At 33.2% G+C, this 17,391-nt stretch overlaps 1 protein-coding gene and 1 non-coding gene across 2 annotated transcripts in view; both read left to right on the plus strand.

Annotated features, from left to right (window-relative positions):
* The window catches only part of GPC5 (glypican 5), a 1,503,836-nt gene that overhangs the window by 1,037,101 nt on the left and 449,344 nt on the right, over window positions 1–17,391 (plus strand). The gene's annotated exons all lie outside the window — the stretch shown is intronic.
* On the plus strand, window positions 1,766–1,827 carry LOC126017205 (U7 small nuclear RNA). The gene has a single exon (XR_007498847.1). It is a non-coding gene; the product is annotated as a U7 small nuclear RNA (small nuclear RNA).

The raw sequence follows: 17,391 nt of genomic DNA on the forward strand, positions 1-17,391 counted from the left end.
AGGAAAGAACCAAGAACTATAATGAGAAATTAGAATATCAGATATGCTTGAGATTACCAATTGATTCGTTTTTAAAAATGTCATTTTAAACTTGTAATTTTTAATCTCAAAAGTATCTCTGAGGGATCAGAGGGTGATGCAAGCAGTAGGGCGCTTGCCTTACATGCACTAACCTAGGACAGATCACAGTTCAATCCCCCATTGTCCCATATGGTCCCTCAAGTCAGGATCGATTTCTGAGCGCATAGCCAGGAGTAACCCCTGAACATCTTAAACTTGTCTACTGGTCACTAGGATCAAGCAAGACAGATCTGTTTTCATGCTGTCATTCTTTTCCTCCACTATAATAGTTATCCATGATCTTTAATGCTGAAATTAATACTTGGACTATTATTATTTTATTCATATGTCTGTTTGTCTAAGAATTTATATAGTAAATTTTCTCCCTATTATCCCTCTTCTATTTAATCATAAGTTATTTTGTAATATTTATTAGTAATTTGCTTAATTATATTATATTTGCAGGTCATGACTAACAATGCTATTGATTATCAATGATGATAGTGATCATAAAAGTCCCTGGAAGTGTTACAGAGACCATGCACTGGTAGGGCAAGGACATAACCTTAGCTCCATGCCAACAAAATGTGCATACTTCCATTGAGCTATCACTGACATCCCTAATATTGTGGCATTTTCTGAATGTTATTTTCCCCCTATGGAGTTTATGGTAGCAATTCTAAAAAAAATAAGTCTTTAATGCATTTTGACTTAATGTTAGTACATGGGTTGATTTTATTCCATAGCAAATTATTACTCACTTTATGCATCACAATTTGTTGAAGGTATTTTTCTTCCCACTCTCATTGGTAAGTGTGGAGTCTGTCAACTCCAGGTGTATAGGGTGGTGGGTAAAACTGGAGAGTTAGATAAGATGATAAGAGCCAATTTTACTATCTCAAGTGTAAAATTTGTAGATTAACCTAACAGAAAATCAAACAAGTTACATAACTAAAATGCATTCTTCCTCAGAGAACCTTAATTTTCCCTTTAGAGACATTGTTATAGCTAGATGAGACCACTTCCTGGCACTATTAGGGTGATCAGTTTTATTTATCTATTGATTTAAATGCCAATAGTACTAAATATCTAAAAACTCACTTTGAAACAACTTTGCTACCACAGCTTGTACAAATAATTGGCACCCTAGTTTAAACAAAAAAATATTTTACTCTTATTACCCTGTTTTTTATTTAATACCCCTTTTACTGTTTTAGAATCTCATATAACGTATATATATATATATATATATATATATATAATATGTCATTTTATATGTTGCCATATTTCTGTAGCCTATTTTGAATATGATAGATACTAAATATATTGTTATTTATTTTTGGTAACCTGAAATGTTCTGAAAAGCATTCATTAGCTCTCAACAGGGGCATGTTTGTTGGTGATCAGTGGTTGCTCTTGACTGCACTATGGAATTCTGGCAGTGCTCAGAGGACCATTATGGATGTCCTGGTTTAGAACCATGTTGGTCTCATGCAAAACAAGTGCCCTACCCACTGTACTATCAGTCTACCTATCTACTTTGCATTTTTTTAAAAGTCTGTTGCCTAAAGTTTTGAAATTTTCCACCAGATCGGTTTCAGTTTTCCTTGTCAGTGTTAGCAAAAGAAATGTAAGCTTTTAATCATATCCTATCAACTTTTCTTTTATAAATCATATATTTTCATTGATTTAAAAATAATCAAATAAGTGTTACAGCTCTTTTAGAATTTGTCCAGCAGACCTTCTGATCTCCACCAGAAGGCCCCCCAAAATATAAACAAAACAAAAAAACAATCAAATATCCCAATCACATAGAAATGTATTCCATTTTTATGCCTAGATAACTTTTTCATTGAATTGTTTTATTTATTTTGCACTATTATAAAAAGTGTAAACCAAATAACTAAATTGGTTATTTTATTTCATTGATTTTGCATACATAGTAAATTGTTCATGTTCATTTTACTATCTCTAGATATTCTATCCACAAGAGTTTTAATTTTGGAGCCACGCTATGTAGTTTGCACCAGGGATCCTTTTCAGATAGGCTTTTTATTCATTTGCCTGGGGCCATACTTGACAATAATGGAGGTTCACTCCTAGCTCTCTGCTTCTAGGCATTCCTGGCGATGCCCCAGGAGATCTTGTATTATGCCAAGTATCAGTGTGGGGTAAACTATGTGCTAGACAAGTGCCCCACTGCTCTTTGACTGGCCACATGTTGACTTATTTCACTTATTTTCACTTAAAATGTCTTCATTACTTTCTAAGATATTTTAAGTGTTGAATAATATTCCATTAGTACTTAATGTGCTGCACATTTTTCCTCTATTCTTAATAGCTACATATTTTTTATTTGCAGAATTAGACAATCCTGAATATAAATGCTGTAGAAGAATATTTCTATTGTTATGCACCCCTATTTTCAACACCTTTGGTTTTATCAAAGATCAAAATTGCTAAAACTTAAGGTATGTTAGTGTTTCAAGAAACCTATAAGGTATTTTCAAAGTGATTGCAATATTTTATATTTCTACCAGAAAAGAACAAGAGTTAAGCTTGCTCTATGACCTTATTGATTTATATTAATTACTAAATTGTCCGTTCTTAGAGATCTGTAGTGATATCACATTTCCCTTTCATTTTAATTATTGCCTATGATGTGGACCACTTTTTCATGTCTTTGCCACCTGTTTGTTTCTTTTGGTAAGCTATTCATCAGCTCTTAGGCCCAGTTTTTTAAATTGGGTTATGTTCTTGCTACGTTATTGTAGTTCTTCATATAAATTGGTAAGATTCCTTTATTAGACTGTTCTTTACAAAAATTGATTCGCATTCTGTGACTTGTCTTCTCAATCTTTTCACACTATATTTCACAGAATACAATGTCCCAGTTTTAATGAAGCAATGAAGCATGACCTAGGTTTATTTGGGACATATTAACAAAAGCACAGTAGATGAGATGAGTAGCCTATGAACTAAAGAAACTTATTTTCACTGTTCTGGAGACTGAAAGTTCCTAATGCAGGAGGAAGGCAGCATGATTCAGAGTGAGTAATCTTTTGGGTCACATGCTTTTAATATTCTCACCTGGCATGATTGTGTAGAAAGAAAAATATGTGGGATCTTATATACAAATGCCCTGATTCCATTAGCACTATTACCATTATCTACAGCATACTACTGATTTTCTGTGCATATAATATATTAGCTATGAAACAGGGACCTTGAACTTCAGTACTAGATTTGTTTCTCCTTGTAGTATTATGCTATATATATTTATATATACACATATATAAATTCATGCTATATAATCTGTGATGCTTTGTTATTGGGTGTATATAGGATTATTGTATGTGAAAAAATAGACTTTGTGTTTATAAAATGATACTTATATATAACAGAATTCCACATTATAAAATAAGATTTATCTTAATTTAGTAGCAGTATTCCAAGATTTTGTTGATTAGACTTTTTCTTGGTTCATATTTCTCTCACTTAAACTATTTGTATACACTATAAGTTTCTGATTTTATTCAGTTTACAGTCCTATCTAGATATAAATCTCAATATATTTGAATTACAAGGGCCTCAGGATAGAATTATCATTTTATCAAATAGACATGCTACTTCTTATTTCTGTTTATAGTAAATCACAATTGCTGTTCCATGAACTCAAAAACATGAGATCATCTTTGGCTTTTTCACCACATAGCCACGTAATTACCATTTGATTCTGCTGATAAAATTTATCCCCACTTCTCTCCTGAAATAGTAATCCTAACTCATAATATTTATATAATGTTCTCATAATGTTCCTCAGGGTCTATTTTAGGAACCCATAATTTCATCTTCTCAGTCTCTTCTCCAAGTTGTGTTTCATAATGCTAGATTTATTTTTCTATCACTGAGCTATATCCCAGACTTCTATATTTTTTCTCAACTATAATTTTGGTTAAACCAATCATCCACTTAAAAGTATTTTCAATGAATTATATTCTTAAAATTCATGTATTGGGGGGTGGTGAGGAGCAGTAAGGCATCTGCCTTGCCGGCACTAGCTAGGACTCACCGCTTTTCGATCCCCTGGAGTCCCATATGGTCCTCCAAGCCAGGATTGATTTCTGAGTGCATAGCCAGGAGTAACCCTTGAGCATCACCAGGTGTGGTCCCCTTCCAAAAAAATTCATGTATTAATGTGAAGTTTGCTAGATACTGGTATATGAGTGTAAATAATGAGAGTAACAACTCTAAAAATAAAAGTATAGTTAGATAAAAAAAATAGAGACCTCTGGGTAGATAAAAAAAAAAACTATGCCATAGATAATAAGTATACTGGGTAGGGTGTTTGCCTTGCATGTTGCTTAACCAGATTCAATCTCCAGCATCTCTGAACCCTCCATGAATGATTTTTGAGTGCAGAGCCAGAAGTAACCCTGGAACTTTACCAAATTTAGTATACAAAACAAACAAGAAAAAAGAAAAATAGAGATCCTTAAAAATATTGAAAACAATAACTGTGTTGAGTGTATTATAAGTCCATATTAAGGGCTACTAGAAAAATGTCTATGCTGTAATATAAACCTTGTATAGATGACCCTTTTTTAATCCATAGGACCAGACTGTGGTCATCATTTTATAGATTAAGTCCCAGCTTGCTCAACATATTATATATACAATATTGGAAAGAGAGATAATGAAAGCATTAAAGCAATTTATTTGCATGTAACTTACACAAGTATAGTCAGTAACCATATATTCCCTTGAGCATCATTGAGTAAAGCTCTGACAGACACTGAATTCTGTGAAGGTAGTCTGGGTAATACCTCATAACCGTGGACCCTGAATCCTTGCATTAAAGTAATTGAATCATTGGCCTGGTTGACTGGGTACCACATGGCTTTGGATAATTCTTCCCCAACAATAGTAAGGACAGCTATATATAAGCATCGTCAATTGCTCTGCAACACATATACAATTTGAAACCCTGAAACAGTAGCTTACATTTTCCCTAATGTATGTATGTATATGGCAGGCACATGGAGTCAATGTGACCTTAGACAAAGAGAAGAAAAAATATAGATTCCATTTGGGATGTTGCTTGTCTGAGAAGCTACTTACTGCATTAACAAAATTAGGGAAACTCAGTGTCCCAGGACATAAAATCACTGCCCTTTTTAACCTATATCTATGTCTCTCTTAGACTTTTGCCTAGTCATCTTTAATTATTATTTGCCTTTGTGTCTCCAGGTCACATATCTTAAATAAGATAACTAAGTTATTCCAGCACAGTAATGATATTGTGTTGGTATATTTAAAATAATTAATTTGTTGATATAGCTATTAGGGAATTAATTAGTCAATGTACCTTAAAGGATGGTGACAGTTCCCCTATAATGGAATTTGGACCTAGACATGCCTCCTGGACATGGCCCTTGGACATTTCCCCTAAAATGGACATTTGCCCCTGAAGTGTAAAAATAAAACTTTTTAGGGGGCCTCAGGGTAGAGACTGAAGCAGGCCCTGCTGGTCTATGGGTGCTGAAGATAAAGTATCAGTGAAATGCTGCCTGCTCTGTATCTATCCCTCTCTCTCTTTTGAACCTGAATCAATGCCTCTGTGGCCCTTTCAAGCCATTGAATGATATCTACCTATCTTTCTCAGAATCTCCCAGGGAGTAACAGAGTTCAGAATGCAGAATAAAATTAAATTACACATAATTTCTGCCTCTCTTTCCTGCCTCTCTCTTCCTCTCTCTATCCTGCCTCTCTCTCTTGTAATTCTCTACCTACCTACCTACCTACCTACCTACCTACCTACCTACCTACCTACCTATCTACCTCTATCTATCTATCTATCTATCTATCTATCTATCTATCTATCTATCTATCTATCTATCTATCTATCTATCTATCTATCTATCATCTATTTATCTATCTCTATCATCTATCTAGCTCTCCTTCTCCCTCCTGGGGTTCCTGGGTGGCTAAAGAATTGTGTATGTCTGTTTTTTCCAGGGCATAAAACCACTGCTTACTTCTACTAGACAATGCAGAATTATTTGTGGTCGACTGAATCTGAGTTTACATAATTCAGTTTGTGGTCAGGAATTGGTTGAGTTTAGAAAAGGGAAAAATAAGCATTTAAATTTGAGTCATCCAGACTCTTGGGAAAATCTATGGCTTATCATTTTTCTTTATGAACTACCTTCTACTACAAAGTCACTTTTATAAAGGAGCATATTAAAAGGTTGGGAATAAAGCAGTTTTCTTAGCATCATCAATAAAATTCTAAATTTTGTACATCATATACCATAATTTTTAGTCATATAGAGAAAGTTTATAAACTATAGTTTATTGAAAAACTTGTCAAAAAGACCTCTTACTATTTGGAGAGTAATCTGCACTTAGGGCAAAACACATGTCAAATGTCTTCAAACAAAAGATGACTTTATTGAAGAAAAAAGAACCCTGGTTCTAGTCTGACACACTGTCAAACTAGGACTAAAGCTACCTTGAGTGGAGTCTGGATGCTGATTTGATTTCCTCTTGTTAGTAAGAGGCAGAGTAATTAAAACAAGGGGTGAATTTACTGGTTCTGTTTTCCTTGAAGCTCAATCTTTTTACCTGTAATTGGGTCTCTAGTCCTTGGTGCAATCTTCCGGAACTCTCCTTGTTATTTTTAAAAGTGTTCAAGGACTTGTAACAGACTTACACAATGTATTCCACAAGGTCAATGTCTGTTTTTCTCTCAAACTGTTTATATTATCTAAATAAAATATCTAAATTCTTTTGACTTGATCTTTTCTGCAACATCTCGTTTAGGATGAAGTTTCTTGAGATTTTTACGTAGCTCTATGGCCTGAATAAATGATGATGAATTCTTGAAGATAAATACATATTTTTATATTACAGATCAAAGCAAACAGGGCTGAAGAGTTAAGACAGTGGGTTTCCAGCAACTGCAGATTTCTGCTATTGTGCACTGCCTAATTTCCTTCCCACTGCAATGTGTGTATATATACATACATATATATGTATATATATATATATATATATATGAATGTGTGTATACATGTGATATGGAGCCATCTCCAATGTTCCCAGTAATTATCTAATTGAAACCATGGTACAGAGATGTGTGTGGTTTAAAAATACAGATGAGATTAGTGAAGATTGGATCAACATTTAGAGACATGTGTCCCTTATTCTATGCTTTTGAGTGAGAAATTCTCACCTATCTCCAGGTAGTTTTCATTTCTGTGAGTATGATAATCCATAAGAATTCTTATTTAGGGCACTTTTGAACTCAGAGATTCGCACACAACTTTAAAATATATTTCAAGTTGGTTTCCTCTGATTATTACAGCATATGAGGGAGAACCTCTCTGACTATGTATGTAACTCTACTTATTTGTGCCTGAATAAGTTTTCTCTATGAACAATTGACCAGTTGACCCACTTGACACATTTTTGTCAGAAAGACTCAGTCTTCACCTTCGTGATATGTTGAGATTGTGTGTGCGAATTTTATAACTACTGGGAGTGTTAATCTCATAAATTTTGACTAATTAAGACTCTAGGGGTCTGGAAGGTGGCGCTAGAGGTAAGGTGTCTGCCTTGCAAGCACTACCATCGGACAGACAGCGGTTCAATCCCCCGGCGTCCCATATGGCCCCCCCAAGCCAGGAAAGATTTCTGAGCGCATAGCAAGGAGTAACCCCTGAGCATCAAAAGGGTGTGGCCCCCCCAAAAAAAGAGAAAAAAAAGACTCTAGAGCTTGAATTGAAGATTATATATACTATCTCTTTTTAGATACTAACTTTATAACATTCAGATCAGGCATCAGAGCAAGGAAGTGTAAATAAAAAATGTATAAATATCACGCATATTCTTTATTTTGTTTATTTATTAATAACAGTAACTACTAATATCAGGGCTCTAATGTGTAAATTTTTCATTTCAATTCAGCAATAAAGATTTGTTTCTCAGTATCCTTCAGATTCCAAGTATACATGCTTCAGAGATATTTGGATTCAAGTTTGACACAAAATAACAGTAATGCATGTTGTTTTGCCTTGTTCTATTGATTTATTTGTACTTGTAGCTTATGTTTACCAAGAAGACTTCAGCCCTCTGTTTCTGTATGTTTCCTATAACATATTTTGTTTTGACTTTAAACCTGTACCTGCTTTTCTTGTTCTTAAGTGAATTGGATCAAAATAGAAAACAAAAAGCTTTGAAATTCAGTTGGAAGCTCTTAACAAAACTGACAATTTCAAAATCAATTAAAAGCCCCACTTGTGTTAATTTTGCTAATTTGAGTGTCCTATTCACATAATGAAATATTCATGGACCAAACATAGGCTTTCAGTTTCCTTCTCTACCTTGGGAACACTAATTTTGAATGTTTAACCATAGAACAGGGACAGATGGGGTGATGGCCTTGCATATAGCTAAACCAAGTTCAACCCAGGTTCTCCTATGTGGTACGCAAACCTTGATTAAACCACAGTCTGGTGCACCCAACCTCCTACTGAAAACAATCTCACAGGGCCGGAATCGGAGTACTGCAAGTAGGGCACTTTACTTGCATGTGACTAATCCAACTTGTTCAGTTTGTAGCAGTTCATATTGTCCCCTGAGCACTGTCAGGAGTGATTCCTGAGAAAGTCAAGAGTAACCCCTGAGCACTTCTGAGTGTAGACAAGAACATTTTTTTAAAAAATAATTTTCAATTATATATATTTTTTGCATGTTAATTATGTCTGTACCTATTTTGTTTTTACATTATTCTTTTGTTCCTTTATTTAAACATCTTGATTACATATATGATTGTGATTAGGTGTCAGTCATGTAAAGAACACCCCCTTCACCAGAGCAACATTTCCACCACCAATGTCCCAAATCTCCCTCCAACCCACCCCACCCCCACCTGTACTCCAGACAGGCTTTCCAGTTCCCTCATTCATTCACATGAATAAGGTAGTTCTCTGTATAGTTATTTCTATAGCTGCACTCACCACTCTTTGTGGTGAGCTTCATGAAGTGATCTGGAAGTTCCAGCACTCCTCTCATTGTCTCTGAGGATTGTTGCAAAAATGGCTTTTATTTTTCTTAAAACCCATAGATGAGTGAGACTATTCTTTATCTCTCTCTCTCCCTCTGACTTATTTCACTCAGCATGATAGATTCCATGTACATCCACGTATAGGAAAATTTCATGACTTCATCTCTCCTGATGGCTGCATAATATTCCATTGTGTATATGTACCACAGTTTCTTTAGCCATTCGTCTGTTGAAGAGCATCTTGGTTGTTTCCTGAGCCTGGCTATTGTGAATAGTGCTGCAGTAAATATAGGTGTGTGGAAGGGTTTTTTTTTATTGTATTCTTGTGTTCTTAGGGTATATCCCTAGGAGTAGAATAGCTGGGACAAATGGGAGCTCAATTTCCAGATTTTGGAGGAAACTCCATATGGCTTTCCATGGATGTTGGACTAGATGGCATTCCCACCAGCAGATGATAAGAGTTCCTTTCTCTCCACATCCCTGCCAGCACTGATTGTTCTCATTCTTTGTGATGTATGCTAATCTCTTGGGTGTGAGATAGTATCTCATCATTGTTTTGATTTGCATCTCTCTGATGATTAGTGGAGGAGCATTTTTTCATGTGCCTTTTGGCCATTTGTATTTATTTTTTATCAAAGGTATCAAGGGAATCCAAATAGGAAAGGAAGAAGTAAAGCTCTCATTGTTTGCAGATGACATAATACTCTACTTATAAAACCCTAAAGACTCTACCAAAAAGCTTCTAAAAACAATAGACTCATATAGCCTGGTGACAGGCTACAAAATTAACACACAGAAATCAATGGCCTTTTTATACACCAATAATGATAGGGAAGAGAAGGAAGTCAAGAAGGCAATCCCATTCACATTAGTGCCACACAAACTCAAATGTCTTGGTGTCAACTTGACCAAAGACGTGAAGGACCTATATAAAGAAAACTATAAAACCCTGCTCCAAGAAATAAGAGAGGACACACGGAAATGGAAACGCATACCCTGCTCATGGATTGGCAGGAATAGCATCATTAAAATGGCAATACTTTCCAAAGCATTATACAGATTTAATGCAATCCCCTTAAAATTACCCATGACATTCTTCAAAGAAGTGGATCAAACACTTATGAAGTTTATCTGGAACAATAAACACCCTCGAATAGCTAAAGCACTCCTAGGGAAAAGGAATATGAGAGGCATTACTTTCCCCAACTTTAAACTGTACTACAAAGCAATAGTTATCAAAACAGCATTGTATTGGAATAATGACAGACTCTCAGATCAGTGGAATAGGCTTGAGTTCTCAGACAATGTTCCCCAGACATACAAGCACCTAATTTTTGACAAAGGAGCAAGAAATCCTAAGTGGAGCAGGGAAAACCTCTTCAACAAGTGATACTGGCAGAACTTGTTAGCCATTTGCAAAAAAAGTGAACATAGACCCCCAGTTAACATCATGTACTAAGGTAAAATCCAAATGGATTAAAGACCTTGATATCAGACCTGATACCGTAAAGTATATAGAACAACACATCGGTAAAACACTCTATGACATTGAGACTAAAGGCATCTTCAAGGAGGAAACTGCACTTTCCAAACAAGTGGAAGCAGAGATCAATAGATGGGAATACATTAAGCTGAGAAGCTTCTGCACCTCAAAAGAAATAGTGCCCAGGATACAAGAGCCACCAACCAAGTGGGAGAAACTATTCACCCAACACCCATCAGATAAGGGGCTAATATCCAAAATATACAGGGCACTGACAGAACTTTACAAGAAAAAAACATCTAATCCCATCAAAAAATGGGCAGAAGAAATGATCAATTATATTTTTTAATTTTAATTTTTAATGTTAATTTTCCCATGTCCTTAATGTTTAAAATCACTGAGTCATATATTCCTCTCAAACTTCTCTAATGATTAGCAAAAATGCAATACTAATTTTAATTTATAATATTCAACATAGAACTACTATATTAAAATCTGACTTGATTTTGAATAGTATATTTTTATTTTGCTATATTTTTACAAAGTTAGATGTCTAAAAAATGCATAGAAATGCTGAAATGTTAACTGTTAAAGTTTAATGATTTTTTGACTCTATAAGCTTGATTTGACACTTGTTTTTAATTATGAAATCAATTATTAAAACAATTCAAACAGAAGATGTTGAAATATTCTAGGAAGAATGTTTTCTGATTAGAGAGTATTTGTTTCTTTTTTAAAAAAAGAAATAGAAGATAGTGTACTTTTCTGTCAATTAATTGTAAAGGCATCATACATAAGCTATTAGAGAAATTTCAAATTTTTTAGTATTGCTGTTTTTACATTATTTGTTAACAGTTAAAGAGGACATTTATGGAGCTAAAAACTTTAGAAAAAGCAACTTACATCTATCAATAACTGAATTAGAAAATAATACATTATTCTTTTAAAAGTAGAGAGTATTTTTAAAAATAAATAAATTTTCCAACTAGATCTATATTCATAAAACTATTACTAATTGTCCAATGTTCATAATGTTCCATTAATCTTCTTTTTATTTAAAATGTGAGTGACTTTAATTATATGACATGACTTAAAAAGGGAATTAAACAGAATTTTTTAGAATAGCTGCTTATCTTTTATTCTCCTATTTTAATTATTTTAACTGCATTGCCTATGATTTTTTAATACTTTCTGATAATTAGAAGTCAACTATAAAATAAAGATAAGCATATATCTAAAAATAAGGACATTTTAGTTCTCTTCACCCAGATGCTAAAAATAGTGTCAATCACAAGGTTAATGACAATTAGTTTGAATAAAGGATTAAGGGACAAAAAAAATTGAGGACAAGTTACCTAATGATTCAAAATCTATTTTCATAATTGAAATAATGCAAAAGATATTTAAACAGTGTATCCTTTTACAGACAGCAGAAAACAATATGATTAGCAAATACCATTTGTACTACATTCTTGTTGTCATTACTACCCCCAATTCCATATATGCTGCTCAAAAGAAAATGAACCAAATGATAAAGTTTATGTGGTGGGTGGGAGTGGGGAAGGAATCACACACAGGGACACTTAGGTTTACTCCTGGCTTAGAAACTACTACACACAGGGTCTGGAGACCATATAGGATGTCATGGATTGAAAACTTTTTGCTATGTGCATGCCAAATGCCCTACCCATTGTAGAATTACGGTATTTTTTAAGAAAAATAAAAAAATAATTTATTCACTTTCTAAAACCGAAAAAGTTGTTTATTCTGTTTCACTTCCCAAAGCAATCTTACTTTCAAGTTGAGGCTAGAGATCTACGTAGGGATAATTGGGAGGACTGTTGAAAATCGAAAACAGGGACAGTGGGTCAAAGGAAATACGAGATACTGACTGGAAGCAGTGTTCTTGGCATGGGCTTTTTAATGTAACCTCACGTGATGTTAGTTATCTTGTAGGGCCTTGAAATGATAAAGTTAAACAGCATTTATATGCAGGACCTGAAGGGTAACTTTCAGAAATCTTTCTGGACTATTTGATATTTGCTCTTTATTCTTATATTTTGAAAAAGTATAATTTTTATTAAATCATTATGATTAGAAAAATTACTTATAGTTGAAGACTTAGACATAAAACATCCCAACAACATTCCTACCATCAGTGTCAACTTCCCTCTACCAGTATTCCCACGTAACCCATGCCTATCCCCCAATCCCCAGTCTGCCATCTTTTCAGGAACCTTTTTGAGTTTTGTTTTGTGTAATGTTTTATTGTGTAGATATATCACATCTTCACACTCGTCTATAATGGGCATCTAGATTGATTCAAAATCTTGTCTATTGCGTCTGGTGCTGAAATGAATTAAGCATGTCTTTATGTTCTTTTGAGTGAATGTTTTTCTGTCCTGGTTATAGATACCCTATAGTGGAATTTCTGGGTCATATGGAACCTTAATTCTAAATTTATTGAGAACCATCATACTGTTTGTATAGGGGTTTTACCAGACAAGATTTATACAAGCAGTAGATGAGAGTTTTTTTTTTTAACACAGATTCTTCCCAGTATTTCTCACATATACCATTCTTGCTGGTATAAAATGATAGCCCATTGTCATCTTGATTTTCCTTTCCTAATGATAAGTAATGAGGAGCATTTTTTCATATACCTATTGACCATCCATTGTACTTCACTGGTGAAGTGTCTGCTCCTTTCCTCTCCCCATTTATTAATGTGATTTTTTGATTTTTGTTAATTTTTTTTGAATTTATATACCTGAAATATCAACACTTTATCCAAAGTGTTGAGTGAAAATATTTCCTCCTACTCAATTGTCTCTTAGTTTTATCTCCCTGTTTCTTCTTCTCTTATGTTCTTATAGCCAAGTACAATTCCTTGTTTTTATGATAATGATAATTTTATTTTTATTTATTAGTGCCAATATTTTAGAATTATATTAAACTGTTTTTTCTCCTAATTAATTATGAACTACTTACTGTTAATCTACTGTACATTCTTTTTAAAAATTGTTTATTGTTTGAAAATGCTTCAGCTCTTAATGTTTGACCAGTGCACATGTGGTACCAATAAAATATTTGCTTTTTTTTCTTATTTAAATGAACCTGTGTGTGACATCTTAAACATAAGATGCATAAGGATATCTTTGTAGAGTGGAAGGCAGGTAAAGGCCAATTGAGAATGTGAGTCTCTAAGAAATAGCTGGGGAGAGAACAAGATGGAGTCTCTTATGCTTGCTCATTACCACTTTTATTACAATTAAAATTGGACACACTAAATGCTATGTGTTGAATAATCATTCACAGTGACTAGGAAGTATGTGCTTATACAATTACTATTGTACATAAATAAACTGAGTTATAACCTTAGTGTCTTCCTGTATCTCATCATCATTGATTTGGAACTTAGGTTCAATCTTTTCATAGATTCCAGTAAAATACTTTTCTCCAAATTAGTTGATTCCACAGGCAATACATGATGAGATAAATATATTTGTATTTTGGGAAAGATAGAATTAAAATATACAAAATAAAGTAAAACAACTTATATTGCCTAATTAGTTATATTTAAAACCATATAAAATAACAGTTTTACTGAACATTTAAATCTGAATTTAAAATTATTTTAATAACAAAGTATTCTTATTAAAACATTTAAAATAGTTTTCACCAATGAATGCTGAGTCTGAAATTATGTAAGTAGAATACAAAATTGAAGAATACAGTGAATTATTTTCAAGTTTACTGTGTCCTTGCATAAACACTCGAATTTTACAATACTGGCATAATATCTAATTTTATTTATGACAGCTGATTTGAGATATAAAATTGGTAATAGGAAACTAGAATCTAAAATCTCTAGACTCATATCTCTTTTTGAGTGTTTATTCAGTGTATTCAACCTTTGGGGAAAAAATGCCTGCATTTACATGTCCTCTACCATATACATTTAATGGAAAGTTTGACACAAACAATTACAAAGAAGATGGACTGCCTCTGGTGTTTCAAGAGAGTTGATTAACTTTCTGTTCTCCTCTTTAGTAACCTTCCAGGTGTCAGAGAAAATAGAGGGAATGAGGTAAATTCACACAAAATAGGCAGATGATTGATTGATTTGAATAGCTGGATGGATATGATGGGCCTAAGTATGAATAGGTAAGTTGGTTGATTGATTGATACTCTGATTAAGGAAAACAATAGCTCTCTTTATCCAGAAAATATTTGAGTACCGACTTCACTATATAGAATTAATCTCCTATTTGCATTTTTGTTTGGGATGTGAGTCACCAGTACCATTTACATCCACTTCATAGTTCTATCTGGGAACTAATTTAACCATAAAATAGTCTTCAATTAATTACACTTGATTATAAAAATATATATTCATTTTCACTATATATGAAGTTAAGATGACATAGATCTCTACTGAAAGGCTTTGAGAAACTTAGAGGTTAACTGAAATTGAACGTAGTTGGCAATGTACATGGCAACTGCCTATCCACTGTACTGTTTTTCCATCCACTTAATATCCTTATCTTTGAAAGCAATAGATCATATTTTCTACTCCAAGAACATATTTGGAGGCAAGATAAATTCTTATATTGCTTCAGAATTAAGAAAACTATGTCACTATGAGAGTCCTGCAGTTTATTCTGAATTTTTTTGACCAGTTGAGCCTCTTCACCTTGTCTTAATACTTTAGAAATTCTTCTAATAGGAAAGTTAGCACATATATTGAAAATATAAATGTATATGAGGGTTTGAGTGACATCAAAATTACATTTTTATTGTAAATGTATATCTAAACTATAACCCTCAACCAATGTGTTTTACATTTTCTATATTTCAGAACAGATATCAAAATATCACTAATTTAGGTCATAAAATTCTGTAGTATTGGGGCCGGCGAGATGACGCTAGAGGTAAGGTGTCTGCTTTGCAAGCGCTAGCCAAGGAAGGACCGCGGTTCGATACCTCAGCTTCCCATATGGTCCCCCCAAGCCAGGGGCAATTTCTGAGCGCTTAGCCAGGAGTAATCCCTAAGCATCAAACTGGTGTGGCCCGAAAAACCAAAAAAAAAAAAAAATTCAGTATTTTGGGAGGAAAAATTTGTTCTTATGTCTTTTGATAAGTATTTCTGAGAAGTATAACAAATTCTCAAATAATGCATACCAACTCTCTTTTGCCATATATTATGCTAGTTACATTTTAAAGAATTTTATTTGATTCATACTAGTTTTTTACTGATCTTGTCAACTGTTTGTGCTTGCAAAACTCAAAATTTTATTTTTTTAATATCCCAAGATAAAATATGATAGTATTTTAAAAATATAATTAAAACTGAATTAATAATTTTCTAGGAGTATAGCACCAAGAAAAGGTCTCTACTGATTAATTTTAAAATATAGGACATATATTAATTCATTGACATTCATTTTATGTATTTCTAGACTAAGAAAAAGTGAAGAAATAATTTCCAAGACACACAATAAAAATGTTATAGATAGAATATCTAATAAGTGCACTTAGTGGCTTAATTCTTTAAGTGGCCTGTATAACCAAATATAACAAATATATATAACAAAATATATATAACAAATTTGTATGTTATATTTGTCCACTGATATATTTACAAGATAATTCCTTTTAGTATGTTAGTTATTTCTTTAAGTTCAGAGATCACTAGTTTTTGTGTATGAACTTTTTAACACTAAATAAACTTTGTGATTAAAATTATTGCTAATAATATCTATAGAACTGCTTCTTGAAACATGCTGCCTAATGATTGTTCGATAACTATAGGTCACAAAGAATAAACAACATGTCACATTTTCTGATAAGGAGGAATAAAAACTGATACATAATAATATTATGCTTTATAGAAATGCATATTTTTTATTTCGTTTTGGGACCACACCCACAGATGATGAAGTCTTATAACTGACTCTGAATTCATGGATCAATGTGGGATGCCAGAGATCAAACTCGGGTTGCTTATGCATGTAAAGAAATATTGTATTCACTGTACTATTTCTTTCGCCCCTGAAACAGAAGTTGTTAACAAGTAAAATTATTACATAGACTTTGGGAGAAATAAACACCATAAGAAAATCTAGATTTATACTAATATTGTATTTAAAATCTAAGCAATTATTTTGTGATTACTCTGATTTTATTACATAATAAATTTTAAGAAAAAAGTCAATAAATGGACAAAATATACATAATAAGTATTAAAAATAATAGAAGTGAAAGAAAAATAACTTTAATCAATCAACTTTATTGAAGCAAAGATTAGTCCGAAAAAAAGACTACTCAAATGTAATGTACATTGATTTTTAACAAAATATTTTATGGTGTTACTAATTAATTTAGTGCCTACATTAAATACTAATATTTCTGTCTACATAGAAAATTGCATGAACGATTAAATAATAACTTATCAAGTTTAATATTTTCAATTTTTATTATTGTAAGTGTTCTTTTTTTGGGGGGGGCACACCCGTTTGACACTCAGGGGTTATTCCTGGCTGTGTGCTCAGAAATCGCCCTTGGCATGGGGGGACCATATGGGACGTCGGGGGATCGAACAGCAGTCTGTCCTATGATAGCGTTTGCAAGGCAGACACCTTACCTCTAGCGCCACCTTCCCAGCCCCTATTGTAAGTGTTCTTATAATATAAATTATGAGTATTCTTACTTCTAGGAAGAATTGTAAAAAATTCTTTCCAATTCAGTAGCTGCATGTCTGAGTAAGAAAGATTGC

Source organism: Suncus etruscus, chromosome 8 (genome assembly GCF_024139225.1).
Source record: "Suncus etruscus isolate mSunEtr1 chromosome 8, mSunEtr1.pri.cur, whole genome shotgun sequence".
Classification (NCBI taxonomy): Eukaryota; Metazoa; Chordata; class Mammalia; order Eulipotyphla; family Soricidae; genus Suncus; species Suncus etruscus.